Below are 26,954 nucleotides of genomic sequence, written 5' to 3'. Positions count from 1 at the left end.
TTGTCATCAATACAACATATCCAAGTGTCACCCAGACCTATAATTCTAACAATCTCCCCCTTTGGAATTGATGGAAACATATGATGAAAAACCATCAAAACCAAAAAGATTTTATGGATATTCTCAACATATACAACTTCTCTAACAATCTCTCATTTGAATACAATTTTCTGAATATCCTCAACATATACAACCCATCAATGTTACTTTCTCCCTTTGACCTCAATCCTTACTCTTCTTTGGTAGTTCTTCCCCTTTTGTTGTTTTTAAGGTTTTTCACATTTTCTCTCCCCCTTTAGCATCAATGGAAAAGGTGCAAATATGCTAGACTTCAAGTGCTCCCCCTTTGATGAACATCCTCATCAAAGTACATGCTAGATCAAGCCAATCTGAAATTTAAGTGCCAATTGACACTGTTATACCAAAACATTACATAAGAGTTCTTTAGTCAACTCTGCTCACTGCAACCACTCCCCCACAGGAGAAGCACCAAGCATCATGCCCAGATGTATGAATAGCGCTCTAATTGTACTAGACTAATGCAATTTTGTATCAATTACTCTGAAATAGGTGGTATCAATTACTCTGAAATAGGTGGGGACATTACCCCTAGCATACCTCTGCGGTACTCAAAGGTGTCCTTAGCCTATGGTTTAGTAAAGATATCTACTATGTTCCTTTGCACATACATATTCCAGTCTGATCTGAACGATGTTCATAGTATATACTATTGCAGTAATTGTTTCTCTCCAATAGACATGTGTTACATTACCTTCTAGCATCATTGCTCTAGCTTCTTCACTCACTGTTTTGTTTCTTCTTTTTGCATACCATTCTGATCTAGAGTTTTAGGAGTTGAAACCTATCTTTTGATTTCATTGTCCTCACAAAAGTTGTTAAACTATTTTGATGTAAGTTCGCCCACTCTATCAGATCTCAAACATTTGATTCTCATACCAAATTCATTTTCAACTTTAGCCTTGGAAATCTGAAATTTGTCAAGAGCTTCTGATTTTTCTCTTAAACATGCAACCCACATCATTCTTGTAAAATCATCAATGAAAAGAATGAAATACCTTTTGCCATAGAATGCCCTTGTCTTTGTAGGTTCACACAAATTTGTATGAACTATCTCCAACTTCTCTAAAGGAGTGAATACCTTGCTAGGAAATGAATTTTCTTTTGTTTAGCCCTCGCACATCATGTTAGAGGGTTTCACATTCTTTAGTAGATCTCTTACAACACTAGTATTACTCACCTTCACAATATTATCAAAGTTTATATCACAAAATCTCCTATGCCATAACCAATTGTTATCAACTTTAGCAACCAAGCAACTTATCTCAATAGCATTCAATTGAAAAACATTACCTCTGGTTCTTGTACTTGTACCAATCAATTATTGCCATGTTGTCCTTGATTGTGCATGTTTGGTCAGTGAATTGCAAATGATAACCCTTGTCAACTAGCTGTCCAACACTCAAAAAGTTATGTTTCAATACATCAACAAAGTATACATCCTCAGTGTTAGTTTTACCATCAAGTGCAATAGATCCATTTCCCTTAATAGGACATGGAGCATTATTTCCAACTCTGACTACACCACCATTACAATTGTTAAACTCAACAAATTTATCTATGTCACCTGTCACGTGATGCAACCATCCACTATCTATCATCCAATCAGATTACTGTTCAGTCTGTAATACCATTGTTTTCTCTTATTTTACAGGACTTTCTTCCTTAATAGAAACAAAACCTATCTCATCTTCATCATCACTTTCTAAGAAGTTTATTTCCTTGAATATCATGAATGGCATACAAACAATCTTTTGGAATCTTTGACTTGTAAGGCTTCGTAGGCTTAACTTTCTTTTCTCTCTTAGGACATTGATAAGAAATATGACCAAATTCTTTGCAATGCCAACAACAAAAGTTTTCTTACCTTTAGGTTCTCTCTTCACAATCAATGGAAAAAGTTCATCAATTTTGCTTTCTTCTTCTTGCATTTCTGCCCAATCTCTAGCATAATTACAACTAGTGCTTGCACTCTTAGTTAGTACTCTCTTATCATTATGAACACTAGCTTTCAAAGCAGTCTCAACTCTAGGCAATTTATCTTTTAGTCTACTAGTTTCAAATGCTTGCAACTTTCCAATCAAACTCTCTCTATCAAAGTCAAGCATATGTGAAATAACTTCTATTGCAATTACCTTAGTATCAAAAGCCAAAGTTAAAGATCTTAGTAGCATACCTTATCTTCTAATATTGTTCCTTCAAAGCCTTTTAATTCTGTAACAATCTCAGTAATCCTTTGAACATATGATCTAACATATTCTTCTTGTATTTTGGCACTTTCAGATTTCCAATTCTGCAACCTAGCCTTCTTTGGGTATGAATTTCCTTCATAAAGTTTCTCTAATCTATCCCAAATATCAAAGCAAGTTCAAGAATTTTTACCTCAATAAATTTTGTTTCTAGAAGTGCAATTATCAGTGCTTCTCTAGCATACATGTTACACATAAAGAGCCTCTTTTCTTCATCACTACAAGTGAGTAGATCCTTCTCTTCTTTCACTGGAGTTCTAGTCTTTGTAATCAACCAGTAATCAATCCTCATACGGATCAAATGAGTTCTCATCTGGTCCTTCCAACTGCATAGTTGTCTCCATCAAATCTCAGATTTTCCTTCCTGAATGCCATGGGTCTCCTTAAGTTGCTAAGCTTCCTTATCAAGGACTTGATGCTCTGATACCAGTTGTTAGAAAGTAAAGTCCAGCCACACAACAGGAGGGGGGTTTAATCAGTTGTGAACAAATTAAACTTGTATCCAACTTATCAAATCCAACTTCAATAACCAAAACAATTAACAATGGAAAGAGATAAACCATACATAGTGACACAATGATTTGTTGACTAAGCAAACCCTTGATCATAGGGAAAACCTCGGTGGGGATGGTAGCCATAAGACAGTGTACTAATATAAATGTTTCTTGTGAAAGAATGTGTCACACCCCTTTCTAATACTACTATATTTTATGCCACATATTGTTTCGTGCCCTAGTTGAATTGCGTTTACATTTTACAGTGGTTTTGTTAATATGCCCAAAACAGTTTAAAGTTATTCTAACCATGGTTTTTGTGCCCTAGATGGTTTTGGTTTTATGTTATACATTGGCTTTCTATGTGCCCTAAATGGTTTTATATGGACTAACCCATAGTTTTCTAGATTGTGCCCTAGGAAGATTGTAGCATCTAGTTTTATGAATGGAGTAATAGAAAAAAATGAATTACATTTAATAAAGATGTATTAGTTATCATGATCAAGGATATTAACTATTTTAAAGTAAGCAATGTTTATTATTTGTTGGAATATCTCTTTCAATAGATATAATTATATGTTGAAGAAATTTACTATTTATGTTTAACAATAATGGTCCAACTATCGGCTTTGTAATTGGACACAAGGACTTGGTGGCCACTATGAAGGGGAGAAGGTATCACTAGGAAAGGGGGATGCTGGATGGTTGAGAGTTGAGACCAAGGTAATCCGTGGGTGGTAAGACTTGACTACATGGAAAAAGGTGTACCTAAGTGGCCAAGGTTATTAAATCCTAGGGTCATTGCAGAATACCCTTCCCTGTTGGTGAACTATAAATTCTATGATTGAATCTTTTATATCGTACCAATCTAGTCTCCACCCTTATGTTTTCTCATGAGTCTCTATTTACTTCATTATTAAAAGTGAAATTTAATATTAAATAAAAAACAAAATTCAGTATTAAATTTATACCATTGAGAAATTATTATATAGGAAATTCTTTCTGATGTAAGAGCATCCTAGGTGTAAGAGCAATCTTGCATCACCCAAAAATATTTTCTTTTCAATCTTTTCTATTTGAATAAGGACTAGTAGATAGGGTGGTTACTATTTATGGGAACTTGCTATTTATAGTAAGTCTCTCATATGAGCTCAGAATGTTCTCATTTTCTACATGAATATTCATTTTAAACTTATTAGCCTATCATAAAAATCTCATTGCTCCAGCTTAAGTATCAAAGAAGTTATTGCGGATTTTCAATGGAAAAATTTGTAAAAAAAATCTTCAGGCTCACCATTGGAGGCCTTAGAGTGCCCGGATGAGGTCCGATAACTCGACGAAAGGGCGCTTGCACAGCCCCAAGCTTGTAGATCAGGAGCTGGCATTTTCGAAAAGTGGTTATAATAGCCAATTAGAGCAACGGTTTGAGAGCTATGGCCTTCCGAAGTTGGGCTACCGAAATTTCAAAAAAAATTTGTCAAAGATGTATTTAGCTAACTCTATATATATTGTTAGGGTTTGTTGGCCCTAGGTATTAAGTTTCATTGTCTAGAACCTTTCCGGGTGGCATAAAATTGCTTATTTAAGAAAGCCCAAACATTGTCTAGAACAACTCTAGGTTGTAGTTTGAAGCTTGTCTTGCAGATTACTATAATGAAGGCGCCCATGTGGGTTAGCATATTGTATTTGTGAATTCTGTAATTCCGTATTTGCAGTGCAAATAAGAAGTCCATATTTTATCTCGCATTTGTTGTTGTTTCTTTGTTTCTATTATGAGTTTATGGTTTTAAGGGGAGCACCCTTCATCACTTTCCGAAGTCTTGTAATATCCTTATTGCCATTATATATTCATATCTATAGGGTCTCCTGGTCAGCAAGGAAGCCTTAATGTCTTTTTAGGAATTGAAGCGATTAGAAATAATAACTTTGGAAGTCAACTTTGACTCTCTTGAAAAACCACACCTCTCGATACTACCATATATTAAATCACTCTTTGATCTTTTCTAGTAAACCCGACACCATGGCCATAGGAAATTATTTAACAAATCTCGAACCTTAGAAATTTTATGTTGAATGGATATAGTCTGAAATGTCATGTATGAATTGCATGATGGAAGGTGGCGTATCTTGAGGGCTACCTCATGCATCTAATGGCAAAGATCCATGCCTTCTCCGAAAACGAACAAAGTGGAGGGAGATTAGGTTGCAAACGAAGCTTTGAAAACATATTTTCTTAACGTTTTTCTTCACCACCTTACATTTGAACACAATTGGTAATTTCTGAATGCCATGTCACCATTCTTGATTTAATAGAAATGATTCATGATTAAGGGAGATTGAGGAAAGCAAGCTGGAAAGTTGAATACGTTGGTAGAGTAGATTTGGAAGCTTTTCTTTCTTTAAATTAAGAAGGTTGGAACACACTTACGACATCTTGGTCACATCATGAAAGCTTGCAGATTGCCAATGAGCCTCACAACTCTCAGTACCTTGTTTGTGTTGATGCTAGGGAAACCACACAAGTAGTTAAAAGGATTGGACGCAGTCATCTTGTGCTTGGAATACCATTCCTCAACTCTATTGTGAAGTCTATACAGGCAAGTGATTTTGTTATCAGTAGCAAAATAAGTAGATATTCATTCAATTAATTTTATACACGAGCATTACTATAGACTTGCCTGCCGGCAAAGGAAAATTCATTTACCATTATCGTGCTTCTTAAATATCTTTCTGGATTCTCACTTTAGCAGATTTAATTGTGCATTCTGAAGTCTGCTTAGTTGCTATTATATCCTTACGGAAACGTAGCTGGCATAGACTTTTGTTCATATGCTACTACATCTTCTATACCGCCAAGGAATTTAAACTAGAATTAATTAAGACACCTATCTCTGGAAATTATTTTTTTTACTTCCTTAGGGGCCTTGAAGAACTGTTCCTCAGTCCAATACAAGAGAACTATTTGTCTCTTGAGAAGAAACATGTATTACATCTTCAACTAGCAAGTTTGATTCTTTTTTATTCCTTAGCACCATTTTGGACAAAGAAGTTTTATAGGTTTTGTTTAAAGGAGTTGTTTTGTTTTATTCCAAATCTTCTTAGAAAGAAAAAGACTTGCCAAGAATGGAACACGTTCTTGAAGAGTTCTTGGCATTAGGGAACAGCAGAATGGAGCAATATGTTTTTCCAGTATCCTTGAAATTCATGATTGAGAAATGATGTAAAGGAATTCTACTGTAATGATACTTTTTTTCCTTAAAGGGCAAATTACTGGCTCAGTCATGAGAATTATCTCAGCCTTGAAAGGAACACTGTAGCTGTTAGCAATGACTTAGAAACCAAATCCAGTATGTACACTAAACGATGAACTCTTAACGTATTTTGTTCTATTCTCAATCATTTTATACAAATACCTAAGGAAAGAAAGATCTGAACCGTCTACAACAGACAATCACACTAAGGCTTGTCACTCCCTGTTTAAAGTTAATCCAAAAACAGAGAAGGAACTGTAGTGGTTGAGAACATAATACAGCTATGCTGCAGCAGATCCCGTTCTAATTAGTGACTTTGGAATACATAAGAATCTTATACCCAGAAGGAATATTAAGGCAGGGAAACTATACAGACGTAAAAGTCAATTAATCTAGACTAGAGACAGTAGGAGGCTGAGACATTCATTAAGTTGCAGAAGCGACACTTTAAACAGCAGTAGTTGTAACCTTCTCTCACATAAACTGAACACAGTCAAGAGTCAGTAAGACAGAAAACAACTTATCATTTCATATTTAATTTAGGAAAAGAAAAATAGAGCCCAAGTTTGGCAAGGACCTGTTTAGTATTCCTTCAAGAATCCTAGTTCATGAGAGAATATTCAAATTTCAGAATATATGCAAGAGGGAAGGGTGATACACTGACTCAATAATCTAAGATAGATCCTTAGCCAAGGTGCACTATTGGATATTAGTCAGAATAAGTTCATCGGAATACAATTGCAGTCAGATGTTGTATGTGGTTGGCAGAGAAGTCGACAGGTATGATCGACTAAGCATTGTAGGCTATCTTACACCAGATCCCAGGATTCTTGTCACAACCATTCACCATCCCTTGTGGAGGGCCGAGTCTGCTTTGGCTAATGAGGTGGGCAAGTGGGATCAAGCATAATCCATGGTTGGGTGGAATGATACCTTTCCCCCCTTCTGAGACAAGGACAAGACATACATGACCTATGTGACAGCCAGTCGCCATTCACAATAGAATATTGTGAGTACTCTTTCTCTTTTCCACACTTTTAAGTTTTGTAATCTAAGAAAAAAATAGAGTTTTACATTTGGATAACATGATTGTATTTCAGTTTCTTATAACATATTGATATTCTCGTTTATTTTCCTTGCTTTAAATTGATCATTTCATGCAAATACTTACTCATATATAGAATTTAGTAATAGATTAAATTTGGAAATGCAATTACTTAAAAACTCATGTTCCTACTTTGTTCTTTCAAAACAAAAATTATATAGAAACTAGTCATTATGTTCTTGTGCGAAAAGTTAAACATGATTCATTGAAAACTGGTTGAAGATTTCATGTTAGAGATTTGTAGTTGTTACATATGGTATTAGAGCGAGGTTTGACACTAGACTTGGGTTCATCCAAAGATTTAAACAAAAAAAAAGACACTGGCATTTTGAATGTTTAAAGGGTGCCTAACATCATCCACACTAAATGGAAGAGAGTTTGCAAACCTAAGCAAGTAAAGATAGTCAGTGCTCTCAGCAAGCATTATGACTACTCCCAAATTGAACCCTTTGCAGACCACGAGACTATGGTTGAAGCCCTAACAAGATCAAGTGCCAAAGAGGGGTATGCACACCCAAGGTCAGAGGTGCAGTCAAGGTTGCTTTACTAGTAGAACATAAATCAACCCCGCTACCTAAAACTCCAATCGAAACCCAACATGCAATAAACACATCAATTGCTAAAGAGGAAAGCTAGAAAAAGCAAACCCAAATTGCAACTGCAATATCAACTACTGTTACCCTACGGTCAGGGTTCAGACTCTTACCTTTAGATTTGAAGGCCAAGAAGAGTTCATCACTGACAGTGAGGGTGAAGATGTTTGTAGAAGGTGAACCTAGAAAGGACACTCAGAACAAGGAAAACTAAATGAAATGTGAATGTAAATATAATTTTGAATGTGACCCATTTTAGGGGAAAAATGTACAAAGAAATTTTGTAGTGCAATATGAATAAAAGAATCCAATTTTGTTGTGTCAATTTTGTCAATGCCCTATTGTCTTCATAATTGTTAATATAGAGTAAAATCCTTGTAACTTAGGAAAAATAATTTGTTATTTCAGGATAAACAGTGAGAGAAAACCAAGATGGACAACCTAGTTTTCCATCCTAAGAATTGGATTAGTTGTTACTTATGATGAGAGAGACTCATAAGTTCATAACAAACTCAACACTCTTGAAGAAAAAATTTAGAATGTTGAGGGGTCAAGACATGACAGGTCAAAATCTAGACCCTAAAGTACAACGGAACATTCATATCATACAAACTCCTTCAAAGATGAGCAACCCCATGATGAGGCTCATTGCTCAGAGGGTAACCCTGGATTGGGTCTGACATCGAAGGATATGAAGAAAGTCAAACCTCCTCAATTCAATGGTTTTGTGTCCAAGGATGCGGTAGAGGCATGGCTCACAGGCATGGAAAAGTACTTTGAAATGAAAGATTACATAGAAATTCAAAAGATTGTGTGGGGTTCATGCCAACTAACTAGAGAAGCCACTAGTAGGTGGGAAAGTAAAAACGTAGAGATGCAATTAACTTTAATTACTATTACGTGTTCTATATTTGTCCAATTGTTTAGATAGAGGTGGCTACCCCAGCTCTTCTATGAGCAAAAATTGGTAGAGTTTCAAGAACTCAAGCAGGGGGATAAGTTGATGCATGAGTACACCAAGAAATTTAACACACTATTGACATAGATTCTGGAACTATAGGATAATGAGACATAACAACTTAGGAAATATATCATGGGCCTCAATAATAGAATTGGGGGACCCATAGAGGTGTTGGATCCAGCTACCACAGCGGAAGCTTATGAAGAAGTTGTACGTCAGGAACTCAAACTAGAAAAGGATGACTCTATTAGAGAAAAGAATTGGGGAAAAGGGAAGTGAAACCAGAAATCCCAAATCAGCAAGTGGAAAACAGACAGAGAGGAAACTCAGTCAAGAGGAGGCAAGAAGTTTATTGAGAGCAAATATGAAAACCGATACAACAATAAAAATCGGGTTGAAACCTAAAAGACATCAGTTTAAAGACATGGGAGAAGAAGGGACCACCAGGTGGATGCTTCACTTGCAGCGATGGACGTTATACCAACCAATGTCCCACCCAGAATCAGAATGGACCAGCACAAAAGAATCCACTTCACAACTGACAAACCACCTTTCAGCAAAGGATACATGCAGCAATGGACAATAAGTGTAAAGTGTCTGCTAATCCTTATCTCTTAATCAGACTTTTAATCTAGTCTTATATGCTGAGAATGATCTTCTAAGTAGTATGAATATTGATGAAATTAGTGGTTATTATAATGCAGATACATACTGAATATTTAACCTTTTATTGTGATAGAGAATCTCAGATATAAATTGCAAGATATAAAATGCTTATAGGAGCAGACTGCTGTAATTGTGTGTACTATAATCTGCATTTACAACCTACTTATATATCCTTTCTAAAGGGTATGTTCCTCAAGGGACATAATCCTTCCTAACTTGGCACCTATAGGAGAGATATATATATCATTAAATGCCAACATTAGAGATATATTACTATTAAGAGGAAGTATGGTCTGTACTGTCAGACCTGTAGGTTTATCTTGGTTAATATTCTTAACACTCCCTCTTAACCTGATAATCCTAAAAAGAGATATTATATCTAGCAACACCAATTTATATAAATAAGCAAGAATTAATACTCTATATATGTTTGTCTCTTCTTAGTATGTGGTATCATAGAACACATGATACAAAGTCATATTACTAAACCTGTGATATGACAAATCACTGCCATTAGTGATATTATACAAGATAAATCTGAAGAGTAATCTCTTCATTTATCTAAGTTATGATTTCATAGAAACTGGTATTTCCGTATCACAGCATGATCCTAAGTTTTAAGATCTACCAGAATACATGATAAACCTGGAGAATACTAAGAATTTTCCTTTATCCAATTTGTGACCCATGAACATAGCAATGTCAACATCACAATATGATCTTGAACTCACTGTTTAGCACATTATCTAAGAGATTGTCACCTCCCATAATGTTTTATACAAGTGTTCATTATTTTCAGAGATCCTCACCTCTTAAAATAATGAATACAAATGAATACAAATGGTGGAGCTCATAACAGTCAATAGCCTAACAAAATAAAATTATTTTATTAATAATCAAGAGAGTACAAATGGATTACAACTTAACCATACCAAGTCTCCTCCTAAAGTGTTCTATCTTCACTCTAGATAGAGGCTTGGTGAGTATGTCTGCTATCTAATTTGCAATGCAAATGTATTTCAATTTTACAGAATTCCTATCTACCATATCTCTTACATAATGGTAAGGAATTTCAATATCCTTGGACCTGTCATGGAAAACTGGATTCACTAAGAGCTTGATGGAACTCTGATTATCACAATGAATAATTGTGGGATTCATAGCTTGCCCAAATAATCCCACAAGTAACTTCTTCAGCCATACTGCTTCTCGGAAGGCAATCGTTGCTGCAATGTATTCGGCTTTTGTGGAACTCTGTGCTACTGAAGACTGCTTTTTACATATCCAAGATATCATTGTTGATCCCAAATTGAAACAGCATCCTGAAGTACTTTTCCTATCTTTAACACTTCCACCTCAATCTGAATCAGTGAATCCATGTAAGTCTAAAGCAACTTTCTCATATTTGAGTCCAAGATTAAGAATGCCTTTGTAAGTATCTCATAATGTGTTAACTGCCACTAGGTGAATCTCCTTCGGTTCACACATGAACTGACTTAAGGCATTAACTGCATAACAAATATTTGTTCTTGTATTTACTAAGTACATAAGAGACCCAATCCTCTGTCTATAGAGAGTAGAATCTATGGATGGTGATTCTGCAGCTGCTTCCTTAAGTTTATTTAGATTAATCTCCATTGGAGAAGACATAGGTTTGCAATTCCACATTCCAAAAAATTTTAAAATATCTGATGTATGCTTCCCTTGATTTAGTATGATACTGTCAGAATTCTGCCGTACTTCCAGTCCTAGGAAGTAATGAAGGAGTCCCAAATCTTTCATCTCAAATTCTCTAGTTAGATCTTTCTTACACTGATCTATGAGATGATCATCACCTATTATTAGTAGATCATCAACATACAGTATTAGAATTACCATATCATCTTTATCTCTTTTATAATATAAATTTGGATCAGCTTCATTCTTGGAGAATCCTAAGTTGGTGAGATACTTATCAACTCTTTCGTACCAGGCCCTGGGAGCCTGTTTAAGCCCATAAAGAGCTTTCTTGAGCCTGCAAACAAAAGCATTAGGATCATGAGTTTCAAATCCTTCAGATTGCTCCAGATATACTTTTTCTGAAATCTTTCTATTTAGGAATGTTGTTTTCACATCCATTTGATGTACCTTCCATCCCTTTGATGCGGCAATTGCTAAGACTGCTCTTACGGAGGTATATCTAGTAACAGGAGCAAAGGTTTCTTCATAATCAATCTCTTCTTTCTGAGAAAATCCTCTGGCTACAAATTTGGCTTTATACTTCTCAATACTACCATCAGCAGCATGCTTTATTTTAAATATTCACTTGGAAGAAACAACAAATTTTCCTTTAGGTCTTGGAACAATTTTCCAAACATCATTTTTCATGATAGATTGGTATTCTTCTGTCACAGCTTCTTTCCAAGTTGTATGTTTAATAGTATCAGAGGGATTGGTTGGCTCTATTTTGGATAAATCACTTATGTTAGTTATATAACCAAAGAATCTTTTAGGTCTTTTTCTTTCTCTGACTGTTCCAAAAGGTGCAGCAAAGTCTTGAGCTGCTTCAATTGTTTTAACGGCCCAAAGTGGTCTTTTCTTTGTATTTTCTTCAAGGTTCATATTTTGAATTTGATTTTCGATTTCTTCTAAGTTCTCCCTCTGGTATGTAGATTCACTATTTCTTTTAGAACTAGATAAAGGAGAAGGTTCATCAGAACTTATGGCTCTTTTGAATGCAAGATCTTCTTCAAAGATTACATCTCTGCTAAGTTCAATAGTTTTCTATCCAAATATGAAAATCTTATATATTTTAGAAGTTCCACTATACCCTACAAAAATACCTTTCCTCCCAAAGGGTTCTAACTTGGTTTTCTTTTCTTTTGGAACATGGATATATACAGGACATCCAAAAATTCTAAGATGACTTATATTGGGTTTTACTTTAGTAAATACTTCTTTAGGTGTTTTATCTTTAAGATAAGAGTGAGGACTTCTGTTTTGAATATATACAGCAGTACAAGAGGCTTTTGCCCAAAGATAATATTGTAGGTTTTGGTCAAAAATCATAGCCCTGGCAGCTTTTATAATTGTCCTATTATTTCTTTCTGCTACCTCGTTTTGATCTGGTTATAAGGAACAGTGTACTCCCTCTTAATCCCTGATTCTTTACAAAACCTTTTAAACAAGTTTGAGGTATATTCTCCTCCGTTATCAGTTCTAAGGGCTTTAATTTTATGTCCTGAAAAATTTTCAGTTAATGCTTTGAATTCTTTAAATCTTTGTAGGATTTTTTTTGATTCCTTGCATTTTAAAAAGTAAATCCATGTTTTCCTAGAGAAGTCATCTATGAGCAAAATATAATACCAGAATCCTCCAAGAGAAGGAACAGACATAGGTCCACATAAATTTGAATGAATTAATTCTAGTGCATTATTTGTTTTCCTAGTACTATCATGAAAGGAACTTCTGGTACTTTTACCCAAAGCACACCCTTTGCAAATACTAGGGTGGTCTTTAGTTAATTTGGGTAATCCAATAACCATCTTTTCCATAGTTGATAAAGTTTTAAAATTTAGATGCCCTAATCTTCTGTGCTATATTTCATTTGAATCTTTAGCTTCGTGGACTAGGGCTTGTATGGATCAACTAGATTTTGTATTCAGTTCATACAAATATCCCTTTCTTTGACCAATTAACTTTGCTTTCTTGATGGAAGAGTTCTTAGCCCAAGTTAATACTTTGCCATCCATGAATGCAACATTGTGTCCATCATCTTCAAGTGCTGTAATTGAGATTAGGTTTCTTTTAATCCCTAGTACATAGAGTACACCTTTAAGAAGAAGAGTATTTCCTGATTTTAGTTTCAAAGTACAATTTCCAATTCCTTTAACGGAGTGTGCTAAGTTATCACCAATGGTAACTTCACCATTAACCTTCTTTGATAAAGAATCTAGAGTTTCTTTGTATCCCGTTATATGTCTAGAAGATCCGCTATCAATTACCCATGCTTTATTTGAAATTTCATTTGATAGAGAGGAATACAAAACACGGTTCTCAAGATCATAAGTATCTTCTTCTCTAATGACATTTGTACAATTTGCCTATTGTTTGGAATTTTCAAGACAATTAGATCTTTAGTGTCCAAATTTTTCACATTTGAAACACTTTATTTTAGATAGATCTTTCTTGGGCTTTCTTCTTTTGATTTCCCTTTTTCTTCTTGAAATGCTTCTTTTTGCCTTTATAGGAGTTTGTATTAAGAACATGAAGTTCTTCATCTTCTACTTTTGGTTTCCCTCCTTTCTTTAGTTTTCTAGATTCCTCTTGAAGACAATCATTATTGAGTTTGTTAAAGTTTGGGAGCTGATTTCTGACACTTATTCCTTGTGTGAATGTCTCCCATGAATCTGGCAATCCATCTATAGCGATAAGTGTTAATTATGTGTCACTAATGATGGTTCCTATGCTTGATAGTTCATCTCTAATGCCGACAACTCTTAAAAAGTAAAAACTTATTGATTCTCCTTTCTTTATCTGAATGTGATTCAGTTGCTTTTTTAGTGCAAGAACCCTAGTTGCATTGTTTACTTCATAGGCATTTCGTAATGCATTCATCATATCAAAGGCAGTTTGATGTTTTGTAAGCATAGGTACAATATCATTTTTAACTCCATCCAAGATGATTGGAATAGCTTTTTTAGGGGTTGTTTGGATGCTCCATCAATGAATTGTTTTACATTGTTCTCTTCAAGAATCATCATGATTCTAAACTTCCAGGCTTCAAAGTGCTCTTTCCCATCAAACTTGTCCTGGGGTCTGATTGTGTAAGCCATGGAAGATAGAAGATTGTTGCTTGATGTGTACAAAGTCTGATTACTGAAATTTAGCAGAGCCTAGGTTCGATTACCAGAGCTCTAATACCATGTAAAGTTTATGCTAAGTCCTTATCGCTTAATCAAACTTTTAATCCAGTCTTATATGCTGAGAATGATCTTCTTAGTATGAATATTGATGAAATTAGTGCTTATTATAATATAGATACAATACTAAATATTTAACCTTTTATTGTGATAGAGAATCTCAGATATAAATTGCAGGATATAAAATGCTTATAGGAGTAGACTGCTGTAACTGTGTGTCCTATAATCTGCATTTACAACCTATTTATATATCTTTTCTAAAGGGTATGTACCTCAAGGGACATAACCCTTCCTAACTTGGCACCTATAGGAGAGATATATATATCATTAAATGCCAACATTAAAGATATATTACTATTAAGAGGAAGTACGGTCTGTACTGTCAGACCTGTAGGTTTATCTTGGTTAATATTCTTAACAATAAGCAAATAGACTTCTAGATTGCACCCATAGAAGTGACAGGTATGCTCTACGAAAATTCTATGTCCATTCTAATTGATACGGGGTCTATATATAACTTTTTAAACCCTAGAATACTTAGTTGATTCCCTAAAAGAACTAGGTTTATGGGAAATTTATGGACCATTGAATATGCAAACTGATCTAGAGTTTGAGTAGAGCAGTGTTTGTTCGAGGCTAGGGTAGAGCCTCCTAAGGTCATAACCGAAGTCAACTTATATGTTGCATCTCTAGGTTCATATTGCATAATCTTGGAAATGAAATGGTTATGGTAGCATAGAGCTCGTGTAGATTGCTTCTCCAAAAGAGCCAAATGTTTAGAAGACTCAAGCAACTCAATGTGCATCTAGGGAATTAGACGGGATATTAAGCTTCAACAACTCTCTGCATCTCAACTTAGGTGCAACGAGAAAAAGGGGTGTCGACTGTTTGTAGTTAAGATGGAGGAAATCCAAGAGCCTACAGAAAATACTTACCATGATGATTATTTGATATTTAACACGAAAAACCTGGAAGACCAAGAATTAAAAGAGTCTTTTGAAGAAAAGTACCCCTATTTAAAAGAGTTTAAAGATGTCTTCCTGAGGAGCTACTAGGGCTACCCCCAAAATGTGTATTTGATTTTTCACTTGACCTGGTACCTAGAGCTGAACCAATTTTTAAGGCACCATACGAAACAATGTTACACCAATATTGGGTTATGTCAAGACGTCGGGACAAGTTTCTAGGACGAAGGGAAAATGGGCCTTATTTTTAGGACGACCAAGGGACGAACAGGGGATGGCACCAAAGGGAGGACGTGGTGGGGAGGGGTGTTGTATAGTATATATAATATATATAGAACTTGAAATGCTTGTTATGAAATGAAATTTTAGTAGAACATACCAAATTAAAATACTTGAGCATAGAAAAATTGCAACATGAACTAAAACTATTAAACATTCAACGTAGTAACATATTACATACCCAATAGTAACAATCAAAAATCAAAATTCAAATAGAAATCCAAGTATCCATTCCAACAGTAGCATGGTTGTGGAATGGAGGTGGAGGTACTTGGGTACACAAGTACACAGTGCGGGGACGTCTTGGGGATGAGTACTTCGAGGTTTGGGACAGGGGTGTGAGTCTTCATGTTACACTAATACAAAATGAGTATTGTAGAATTGGTAGAAATTAAGGCTCAATTGTAGGAATTATTAGATAAGGGTTTGATTAAACCCAGTATTTCTCCTTAGGGTGCACCAATAACTTTTTTTAAGGATGGAACACAGAGACTATGCAATGTGCATTGACTACAAGATGTTGAATAAGGTAACAATATGGAACAAATATCCCTTACCCCGCATAGATGATCTCTTTAATCAAATGTACAGGGCAACAGTCTTCTCCAAGATTGACTTGCAATTAGGGTATCACTAGTTGAAATCGAAAGATGACGATATTCACAAAATTGCCTTTCGAACTCATTATGGTCATTACGAGTTCATAGTCCTTCCTTTTGGACTAACCAATGTGTCAAATTTTACAGCATCATATGAAATTCTAAGTATTTTTGGTATTATTCATTTATTATTTATGATATATCTACTAATGTATTTGTGATTTCTAGATATTTGAATATTTTATCCTAATAGTTCTACTAGCCTAGAACTCTGCATGTGCAACAACATCATATTCAATCACTCTTAGACAGGTCTCAACTTTATACAAAATGTCGTATTCTCTAATATTTTCCAGGTATGATTACTAGCATGGAAGTTTTGGCCTTTACTTGTAACCGTCACTACCAAGGAAGTGTCTCTGCCAAGTCATCGGCGTCAAGTCTAGTCATCACTTGAAATGTTGGCAGAGTTCTGCTCCAGCTACTGTTTGGGTGTCTTCAACACTCCTGTTCTTGAAAGAACAATTTTCAGGATGCATATGCGTATATGTGTTCCATGGATGAAGAGACGTTGATGCGCATTTGGTTAGCGGAACATCTGAGAGTGTATGCTTGTGTGAATCTGCTTGCACAAAATATTATTGTTGATGTTGTGGTTACATATACAATCGTAACAATAGTTATATGCATAAACACATATGTGTAACTAACAGGAATGTAAAAGGTCAAGTGTATATGCATGATTGCATATGTATGATTATCAGCAATGCAAAAGGCTGAGCGTATATGCATGAACATATTGGTGAGTTAATATAAATGAAAGGAAGTCAAGTGTATAAGAAATCAGCGTAGTTCAAGATTTACTCTCTCGTGTTAGATAATCAGAGCTCTCTTTTGGTGTTGATTTACTCCAATACAGTCTATTCTAGACTATTTTTGATTGATTACTTTGTTCCTCATATATTTGTATTTCAGTGTCGTATAGTTTTGTATCAGTGAGGCATGTATTTACATCACTAATTATTGGAGTCCATTACAAGATTCATATGTGAATCTTTGGCAATCAGTGATGAATGTTGAGAAACTTTGTTCAAGAGATTTGCAATTACTATTTGTTTCGATATTATTCATAGGTTTTTGCAGGCTGGGTTCTTTCCTTCTGTGAAGGGGGTTTTTCCTAGGGTAAATCTTGTCAGTAATTGTATTTTTCTTATGTTGGTTCTATTTCAACAGGTATCAGAGCCAAGTTTGTGCTTTCGAACTTAAACCAGAACTTATTTCCTATGTATAGCCTGTAAGTTCATTAATTTTAATATGGTAGTCTGGTCTTAAGGTTGAAGATCATCTGGAGGGAGCCTCAAACTTTGTATTTTGGAAGTCTAGGATTTTATTAATTCTCGAAGAAAGTGATCTCCTTGACTATGCAATTTAAAGTTTCAGAGCCAGGTGATGATGCAACTAAGGCATCTTGGAAGAAGAATAAAATCATGGTGAAAAGAATCATCATTGATTCTATAAAAGATCCTCTAGTACCTACAATCTCTAAGCTGAACTCTGCTAAGGAAATGTATGACTACCTTCATAGTATGTATGAGGTTAATAACACTAGCAAGGCCTTGGCTCTTTGCATGCAACTTCTCCATATCAAAATGGGCAGAAAAGACTCCATTGTTTCTTTCTTTCTAAAATTTTCAAAGTTAAAGAATCGATTGGATACTATTAATGAATCTGTTAATGACAAAGAACTTGTCATGTTGTCCATGGATGGTCTCCCACATTCTTGGGAATCATTCATTCAAGGTACCAATGGTCGAAGTGAGCTTCCAAATTTTGAGAGACTAAGATCTGATTGCATTCAAGAAGAAAGTAGGTTGGAGGTTAGAGGAAATTCTAGAAAATATTATAATGAGGATCAAGTCCTTGCTACTTGTACGTCTAAGAAAAGAGGAAAGAAAAGGAATTTTAGGAGCTTCGATGATAAGAATCCCTCCTCTTCTTTTGATTTTGAAAGGAAAAGAGACATGTCCAAAGTAAAATGTTTCAAATGCAATAAATTTGGTCGGTATGTTAGAAAATGTACTGTGAATCTTAATCATCAAGTAGCTGTCTCAAATGTGAAAGATTCATCTTCTTTCAAAGACTCCAACAATTATCCAGAAGGATTTCTTTTCATTTCAGCCTAGTCCAGTAATGTTCTAGCAGATTACAATCTTTGGTTGATAGATAGTGGTGCTTTGCATCACATTTCAAGCTATAAACAACAGCTCTCAAATTTGGAAGAAAATGATTCTCACCTGCAAGTAATTATTGGAGATGATGCTTCCTACTCCGTTAAAGGGGTTGGTAACACTTCTTTCAAATTAAGCTCTGGTATACCTATTCACATCACCAATGTTTTATTTGTCCTTGGAATCAAGAGGAATTTAATTTCTATTTCAGCTTTAGATGAAAAAAGTTTTCATGTTGCTTTCACTAATGGAAAAGTGGTTGCCTGGAAGAAAAATTATAATATTAGCTCAGCTCAAGTGATTGGAGTTCACCATGAAAGTCCTTAGTTGTCGATTCGTGACATGAATCCGATTTGAGCACGTGAATCGGATCTGTGGATTCGAGATTTTTTTTTCCCCAATTATATATATATATATATATATATATATATATATATATATATATGCATTATATATGCATTATATATATATATATATATATATGCATTATATATGCATTATATATACTAAAAAATAAGAGAAATATACATAATTCTAAAACTAAATCATTTCATAGTATGCATCTATGAATCTAGTATACTTGATCAATGACATTGATAATTAATCTATTTTCATGATTATAAAGAAAATCAACACATTCACATTGAATTACTGAACGCGAAAGTTTGTAACATTCAAAATATAGATCATTAAACTTAAAGTTTGTAACATGATTTACTCATAAAAGAGTCAAGAGTCAAGACTAAAGTTTTTGATTTAATCATCAAATGAATTTTCAAGAAAATCCGCATCAGAGGGGTACTAATGAGCTACAAGTATTGCATCTGTATCAGTAGAGGAACCCAAACCACCAGCAGTACCAGTAGAGAGGATTGTTCACTCATAATCCTCCTCCTCATCATCCACATCAATCAAAGTGGATCTAGCAAGATCCTGGATGGTCATATCTAAATCAGGAGTCTCGGGTGCAACATCCCAAAGCTTTTTGGGCCCCTTCTTGTACTTAGGATCCTTCTGTGACAACAAGCAGAAATTGTTGTGAATGAATACAGGGTCTTCTGATTTTTTTAGAGCCAACCGGTTGCGTTTGACTAAGTGGATAAAGGAGTAAGTACTCCAATTCCGCTCAATTGCAGAAGAGTTGGCAACCTAAAGAGAAATTAAAAATTATCAATACAACAATCAAGATAAATAAATTAAATAATAAATTCAAGGAATTGAAAGTGTTAAGCTTAATTTTACAAACTTACTTGGGATAGGACCTTTACGGCAAGAGGTTAAAGGTACATGAAGGCTTGCCCATGAAGGTACCACCATTTGATGGCACCCATCCTACTTCGGTTTGCTATGGCAATAGGGTGGAAATCCTCATCTGAGTTGAAGGCAGCAAATTCACTCCTCACAATTGCCCCAATCTCTGGATCTTGGAATATCTTAGCTAGTGCCCTCTTATACCCATCTGCAACCTTTGCATCTCTAAATGGTGGCACTCTGTCTGGAAGGCGAAGTACCTCTGCACTATAGTACCTGGGGATAACAAAAGACAATTGAACACTATCAAATATCACTAGCACAAACATTGGATAAAATAAGCACAAGCATTTGATAAGAACTACAGTACCTCGAGGATAGAGCATATGCAAGGAGGTGCAAAGGTTTGGTCATCTTGTTCCATCGATGATGAACAATTTTTTCCACCTTCTTGTAAAGGGTGTCCTCAGGATCATTCTCCCTCCTTTGTATGACCTAGGATATGAAAGATGAATAATAATTATAGTGAGTGAATATGTCAATTTAAATTTTAGAATCTAGATATCTCTCAAATAAAAAATTGTTGTAAAAGAGCGTAAAACTTATCATTTTAATTTTTTCCAGCATACTATCCATGGAATCATAAATATCCCCAAGGCATGGCTCATCACTATTTGCGAAGCAAAGCATTGACATTATTGGATCGGTGATTTCCAACATATAACTCACAAGACCCCACCAATCCTCATCTAGTATCATTCTTCTCACATTTAAGGCCCTTGCTATATTGGAATTCTTCCAAATGCCCCATTGGGGGCTAATGACCATATGTTTCAATGCTTCTTTTACCTTCACAAGTCGTCTCAAGACGATTGTGTGAGAGGCAAAGGGGGTTTCAACAACCTAAGAACATGTTAAAACTCAAGTTAGTAATACATTTTAAAATTAAAATATTTTAATGTAAACAACAACAAAAATTAATAATTATGGAATCCAATAATATTCAATTATATATTAAATATACAAATTTACGTTCAATAACTCCAAGTCCAAGAAACTCCTAAAAATTGCTTGTGACATGTGGTGATTTGTCACAAACATTTGAATCTCTTCAACTTCCTCATATATCCTTTTCACCCAATCTATTTCGGTGCCAATTGCTTTCATCACTAAATTGAGAGAGTGGACGGTGCATGGTGTCCAAAAGATATGATCATATCTAGACTCTACAATTATCCCTGAAGCCCTACAATCTTTTGCATTGTCCATGACCACTTGGACAATATTATCAAGACCCACCGACTCTTTGGCATCAATGAGAATGTGTGAAATAAATTCTACATCTTTCACTTGCCCTTCACAATCAACTGCCTTCAAAAACATTGCCCCCTTAGGGCATACAACAATAACATTGATCAATGGACAATTTCTACAATCTTTCCACCCATCCGAAATAATAGACACACCCGATTGAACCCAAAAATCTCTTATTGGTTGAAGTTGAGCCTCTACATATTTCCTCTCATCATGTAATATGGTAGTGCGCAACTTCTCATAACTAGGCGATTTGTAACCATGGGGTGCATCATTTATTGCTTCCACCATCTCCCTAAAATAAGGTGATCTCACACAATTAAATGAAACACCATTTGCAATCTAACAACGTCCAATTTTGTGATCAGCAATATCTCTCTTTTCATTTTGGAATGCCCTATCTAGTAGGCCTCTCTTGCGGATGAGTGGAGATGGGTCTTCATCTTCGTCATTTGTAGTTGGCATAGGCAAAAAAGGATGTGTTCTTGTGTTTGTTTGATCGGATGATGGTGTTGGTGTCTTTGTTCTTTTGGAAACACCACATTTTTCTTTTGCAACTGCTCTATCAGCATCCTCTTGCTCCTTTGCTAATGCTGCTATTTGTGTAGCAGGTAATCCCTTCTTATCACTACCCTGACACATGTTAATTCCTTCACCCGCAGGGCTCAAAAAATGTAGTCTCACTCGGGAATAGGAGCTTCTATGTTGTATGTTGCAATAATTACATTTCCATATGTATGCCCCACCCCCAGGACATTGTGCGACTCTTGTTGTGTGTCTCCATAAAGGAGACCCTTTATCAATTTTGAAGCTTGATGATGCAGCCCCACCCCCACCCACTGAGCCTTGACTATTCATTGTTCTATTCTTGCAATCTAGAAAAAAAAATTAAAGAAAACCATGCTTCACACTTACACAAAACCTTGAAAATTTGGAAAACTAAAAATAAATCAATAATCTATGAAAGAACTCAAGAATATGGTTGAAATACATACCTTAAACACTTCTTGCAAGGTATTTGGAGCTCCACAACCGATCTCTTTCAAATCCAAGCACTTTACTTCAAACTAGCAAGTATGAGAGAGCAAAATAGAGAGTAAATGAACTTGCATTGTGATTTAGAGGGTTGTTTTTAGGGTTTAGGGCCTTTAGGAAAAAATAAAAGCCCACTTTTTGCTTTTTTATTTGAGCCCTGCCGCAGATTTGTGCGGATCCACCCGTGGATCCTCGAGGATCCGGGTAGGATCCATAATCCTGACGGATCCACAGGCAAGATTACGGATCCTGGAGGATCCCAAATTAGACCCAAATCCGGATCCGGGGCTATAAGGACGAATCCGATAACTATGTGAAAGTCTTTACAAACTTTCAGCAAATCAAGTTCAAGTTTTAAATCATGACGCTCCTAATAATAATTTGTTATGGCATAAAAGGTTTGGACATCTCAACTTCAAATCTCTCTCTACTATGGATAAGCTGGTTGTGGGTCTTCCTAAACTCAATGTTACCCATGATAGTACTTGCAAAGGATGTACTTTGGGTAAATTCACTAAGAGTCATTTTCATTCAAGTGAAAGTATTTTCATTCAAGTGAAAGTAGAGCTAAACATGTGTTACAGTTGATCCATTCTGATTTGTGTGGGACTATGTCTTCAGCCTCCTTAAGTGGTTTTTGGTATTATGTCACATTTATTGATAATTTCTCTTGCAAGTCATGGATTTTCTTCCTTAAATCCAAGGAATCTGATGAAGTGTTATCCAAAATTAAGGATTTTAAAGCTCTTGTTGAAAACATTACAAAGAAGAAAATTAAGACTCAAATCTAACAATGGGGGTGAATTTATTTCTTGTGCATTTCAATCCTTTTGTGTTCAAGTGGGAATTAAGAAGGAGTTTTGTGTTCCTTACAAACCTCATCAAAATGGTGTTTCTGAAAGGAAAAATAGAGCCATAGTTGACGCTGCTAAAACCATGCTTCATGATCAAGGTTTGCAGATTTTTCTTTGTGCTGAAGCTTGCAGAACAGCAATATATGTTCAAAATAGGAGTCCTCACAAAGTTCTAAATAATATGACTCTAGAAAAAGCCTTTACTAGTTCCAAACCTGATGTAAGTCATCATAAAGTCTTTAGTTGTTTTGTTCACATTCATGTTCCTAACGATAAAAGATCAAAATTAGAACCCTCGGGAAAGAATGGAATTTTTTTTGGTTATAGTGAATCATTGAAAGCTTATAGCATTTACATTACGAGTCAAAAGATGATTGAGCTTAGTAGAGATGTTTTGTTTGAAGAAAATTTTAACTGTAGAAGACTCGTTGATCCTCCTCTTGATACTAAATTGGAAGTTCCATCAATTTCTCAAAATCCTTCCTCTGTTGCTCCTTCTCCCAACCTCTCTAAGAGCGAAGATTCTCCTTCAGGTTACCCTTCTCCTAAAATTCAGCCTGATTCAGCTGTAGAGCCTAATGTTCAGTTGAATGCTAAGAAAAGACCGTTGTGGGCAAGGAACACTGTGCAAGATGCTGAAAATTATTCAGCTCCTAGGAGAACCTTTCGGGAAAGTAAGAGACCTCAAAATTTGATGTTTATGTAATGTGTAATATCATTGACTCTGAACCTTCCTGGTTTAAAACAGCAGTAGAACAAGAAGTTTGGAAAGATGCTATGTTGGAAGAATATGAATCTATCATGAAAAATGTGGTTTGAGAAATTGTTCCTCATCCAAAAGAGAAATTTGTTATTTCTTCCAAGTGAATATACAAGATTAAACATGTTGTTGATGGGAGTGTGAATAAATTCAAAGCTAGATTTGTAGCAAGAGGCTTCAGTCAAAAGGAAGGAATAGATTATAATGAGCTTTCGCTCTTGTAGCTAGATACACTTCTACTAGAATCATCATTGCAATAGCAGTAGTTAAAAGATGGAAGTTAAATTAAATGGACATCAAGACAACCTTCCTTATTGGTGTCATTAATGAAGAAGTTTATGTTGAGTAACCTGATGGATTTATCATCAATGACCAAGAAACTCATGTATGTAAGCTGAAAAAGGCATTGTGTTGCCTTAAACAAGCTCCATGAGCATATTGATGGTTATCTTTTGAGCTTGGGGTTTATGAAGAATGAAGTTGATCCAAATATCTATTTCAAAAGGTACAATCTTGGTTCTTTATGTTGATGATTTCTTTATTACTAGTGATGATGAGTTGATTGTCAAGTGTAAGAAAGACTTGAATTCTGAATTTGAGATGAAAGATCTTGGTTTAATGCATTACTTTCTTGGATTGGAAATTTGGCATAAATCTGATGAGATTATTCTTAGCCAAGGTAAGTATGTTGTAGATATTCTTCAAAGATTTGATATGCTTGATTGCAAACCAAATGTGACTCCTGTGGAGGCAAATTTGAAGAAACTCCAAGAAGTTTCTACTGATTCAGATTTGATAGATTACACTCCTTATAGGCAGCTAATTGGTTCTCTCGTGTATCTTGTCAACACAAGGCCTGACATCTGCTATGCAGTTAACACTTTGAGTCAATTTATGGGTGAGCCAAGAAAAATTCATTTCATAGCTGCTAAGCACATTCTTAGATATGTTCGGGGCACTCTAATGTATGGATTGAAGTTTCCTTTCTCTAATGATCTTCAGCTTCATGGGTTTTTTTATTTTGATTGGGTTGGATGCATTTTGGACAGAAAGAGTACCACTGGTTTTTGTTTCAGCCTTGGGTCTGCTATGATTTCTTGGTGTAGTAGGAAGCAAAAATGTGTTGTTTAAAGCACAATTGAGGCTGAATATGTGGCAGCTTGTACAATAGCTCGAGAGGCTGCATGGCTTCATAAGCTTATTGGAGGATTATTTCGGGAATCTTTAACTTCTACTATATTTTTTTGTGGTAGTCAGAGCTGTATAAAAAATTCTATCAATCTTGTCTTCCATGACAATTCCAAACACAGAGAAAATTTCATTAATTGAGACACATGATGTTTCGAAAGGTTGTGGAGCTGAAATACATTAGCACAAATGAGCAAACTGTTGATATCCTCACCAAGCCTTTATCCAAGGTGAAATTTTCTTATTTTAGAAACAAGCTAGGTATGATTAACTTTGAGACTTAAATGGAACAAAGTCTTATTTTTTGTTATGCCTATTTTTATTCTTGTGTGAATAAATAAGGTTGTAAGAATCAGCTATGATAACTCTCACTTTGGGAGTGATCATTATGTGGAGTGAATCCATAATGACATCACATGGAGAGCATTTGTGATGGGAGTTGGATATCATGTTGAGTTATTCCATGACAGTTCATGTGGAGAATATTCGTGATTAAAGGCTTAACTGAGATTCTTACAAAGTTTTTCATGTTGAGTGATTCCATGATTATTAGTTGTGAATAAACTATTCTATTTATCATGTTGAGTAATTCCATGATCACGAGTAAAGTACTTCTTGTGTTATCATGTTGAATGGATTCATGATTACTTAGTCAATTTCATATTTGGTAAGAGGGAGTGTTAAATTTTACAGCATCATGTGAAATTCTACATAGTTTTGGCATTATTCATTTATTATTTCTGGTATATCTACTTGTATATTTGTGATTTCTAGACATTTGAATATTTTATCCTAACAGTTCTATTGGCCTAGAACTATGTATGTGCAACAACAACATATTCAATCCCTCTTAGACAGGTGTCAACTTGCTCCATACAAAGTGACATATGCTCTAATATTTTCCAGCTACAATTACTAGCATGGAAGTTTTGGCCTTTACTTGTAACTGTCACTGCCAAGAAAGTGCCTTTGCCAGGTCATAGGCGTTAAGTCCAGTCATCACTTGAAAAATTAGTAGAGTTGTGCTTTTGCTACTGTTTGGGTGTCTTCAACGCTCCTGTTTTGGAAGGGACAATTTTCAAGATGCATATGCGCATATGTCTACCATGGATGAAGAGATGTTGTTGATGTGTGTTTGGTTAGCAGTACATGTGAGAGTGTATGCTTGTGTAAATCTGTTTGCACAAAAACATTATTATCGATGTTGTGGTCACATATACGGTCATATCAATAGTTATATGCATGAATGCATATGTGCAACTAATGGGAATGTAAAAGGTCGAGTGTTTTATGCATGATCGCATATGTATGATTATCGGGAATGTAAAAGGTTGAGCGTATACACATGAACATAGTGGTGAGTTAACGGAAATGAAAGGAAGTCAGGGGTATATGAAATCAGCGTAGTTCAAGATTTACTCTCCTGTGTTGGATAACAAGAGCTCTCTCTTTTGGTGTTGATTTACTCCAGTATAGTCTATTTTGGGCTGCTTTTGATTGATTATTTTATTTCTCACATATTTGTATTTCAGTGTTTTATAGTTTTGTATCTATTGATTTGTATCAATGAGGCATGTATCTACATCGCTGATAATTGGAGTCCATTTCAAGATTCATATGTGAATCTTTCGAAATCAGTGATCAATGTTGAGAAACTTTGTTCAAGAGATTTGTAACTACAATTTGTTTCAATAATATTCATAGGATTTTGTAGACTGGGTTGTTTCCCTCTATGAAGGGGGTTTTTCCCAGGGTAAATCTTGTTAGTATTTGTATTTTTCTTATTCTGGTTCTATTTCCAACACAATGTTCCTGCTGCATTTATGAATCTAATGAACAACGTCTTCCACAACTGCTTGGACAAGTTCGTCCTAGTCTTCCTCGATGATATACTAATATATTTGAAGGATGAAGGGGAACATATACAATATCTCCACTTTGTCCTACAACTTCGCAAACACCAGTTATTTGGAAAATTGTCCAAGTGCACCTTCTTTGAAAAAGAGATTCACTACTTAGGACATATAATTTCCAAGGACTGAATAGTAGTGGATTCATCAAAAATAAAAGCTATATTAGAATGGCAGGTGCCCAGTGTAATATACCATTTTTCATATACTTGAAAAAGAAATTAATTCTAAAGATAAATGTATCTTTCATAACTAAATGACATAAGGCAGCTA

At 35.2% G+C, this 26,954-nt stretch overlaps 1 protein-coding gene and 1 long non-coding RNA gene across 5 annotated transcripts in view; both read right to left on the bottom strand.

The window, feature by feature from the left end:
* Positions 1-26,954, bottom strand: part of LOC149534687 (uncharacterized) — a 73,067-nt gene that overhangs the window by 4,806 nt on the left and 41,307 nt on the right. The window lies entirely within an intron of this gene.
* On the bottom strand, positions 19,642-20,124 carry LOC149534688 (uncharacterized). Its single transcript, XR_016356681.1, has 2 exons — positions 19,991-20,124; positions 19,642-19,896 (listed from the first exon to the last, which is right to left on the bottom strand). It is a non-coding gene; the product is annotated as an uncharacterized LOC149534688 (long non-coding RNA).

The sequence above is a fragment of the Cupressus sempervirens genome, chromosome 10 (genome assembly GCF_028749045.1).
Source record: "Cupressus sempervirens isolate cs-2001-9-10 chromosome 10, ASM2874904v1, whole genome shotgun sequence".
NCBI classification, from domain to species: domain Eukaryota; kingdom Viridiplantae; phylum Streptophyta; class Pinopsida; order Cupressales; family Cupressaceae; genus Cupressus; species Cupressus sempervirens.
Note: the sequence above shows the minus strand (reverse complement) of the source record. Positions and strands in the feature narration are given on the sequence as shown.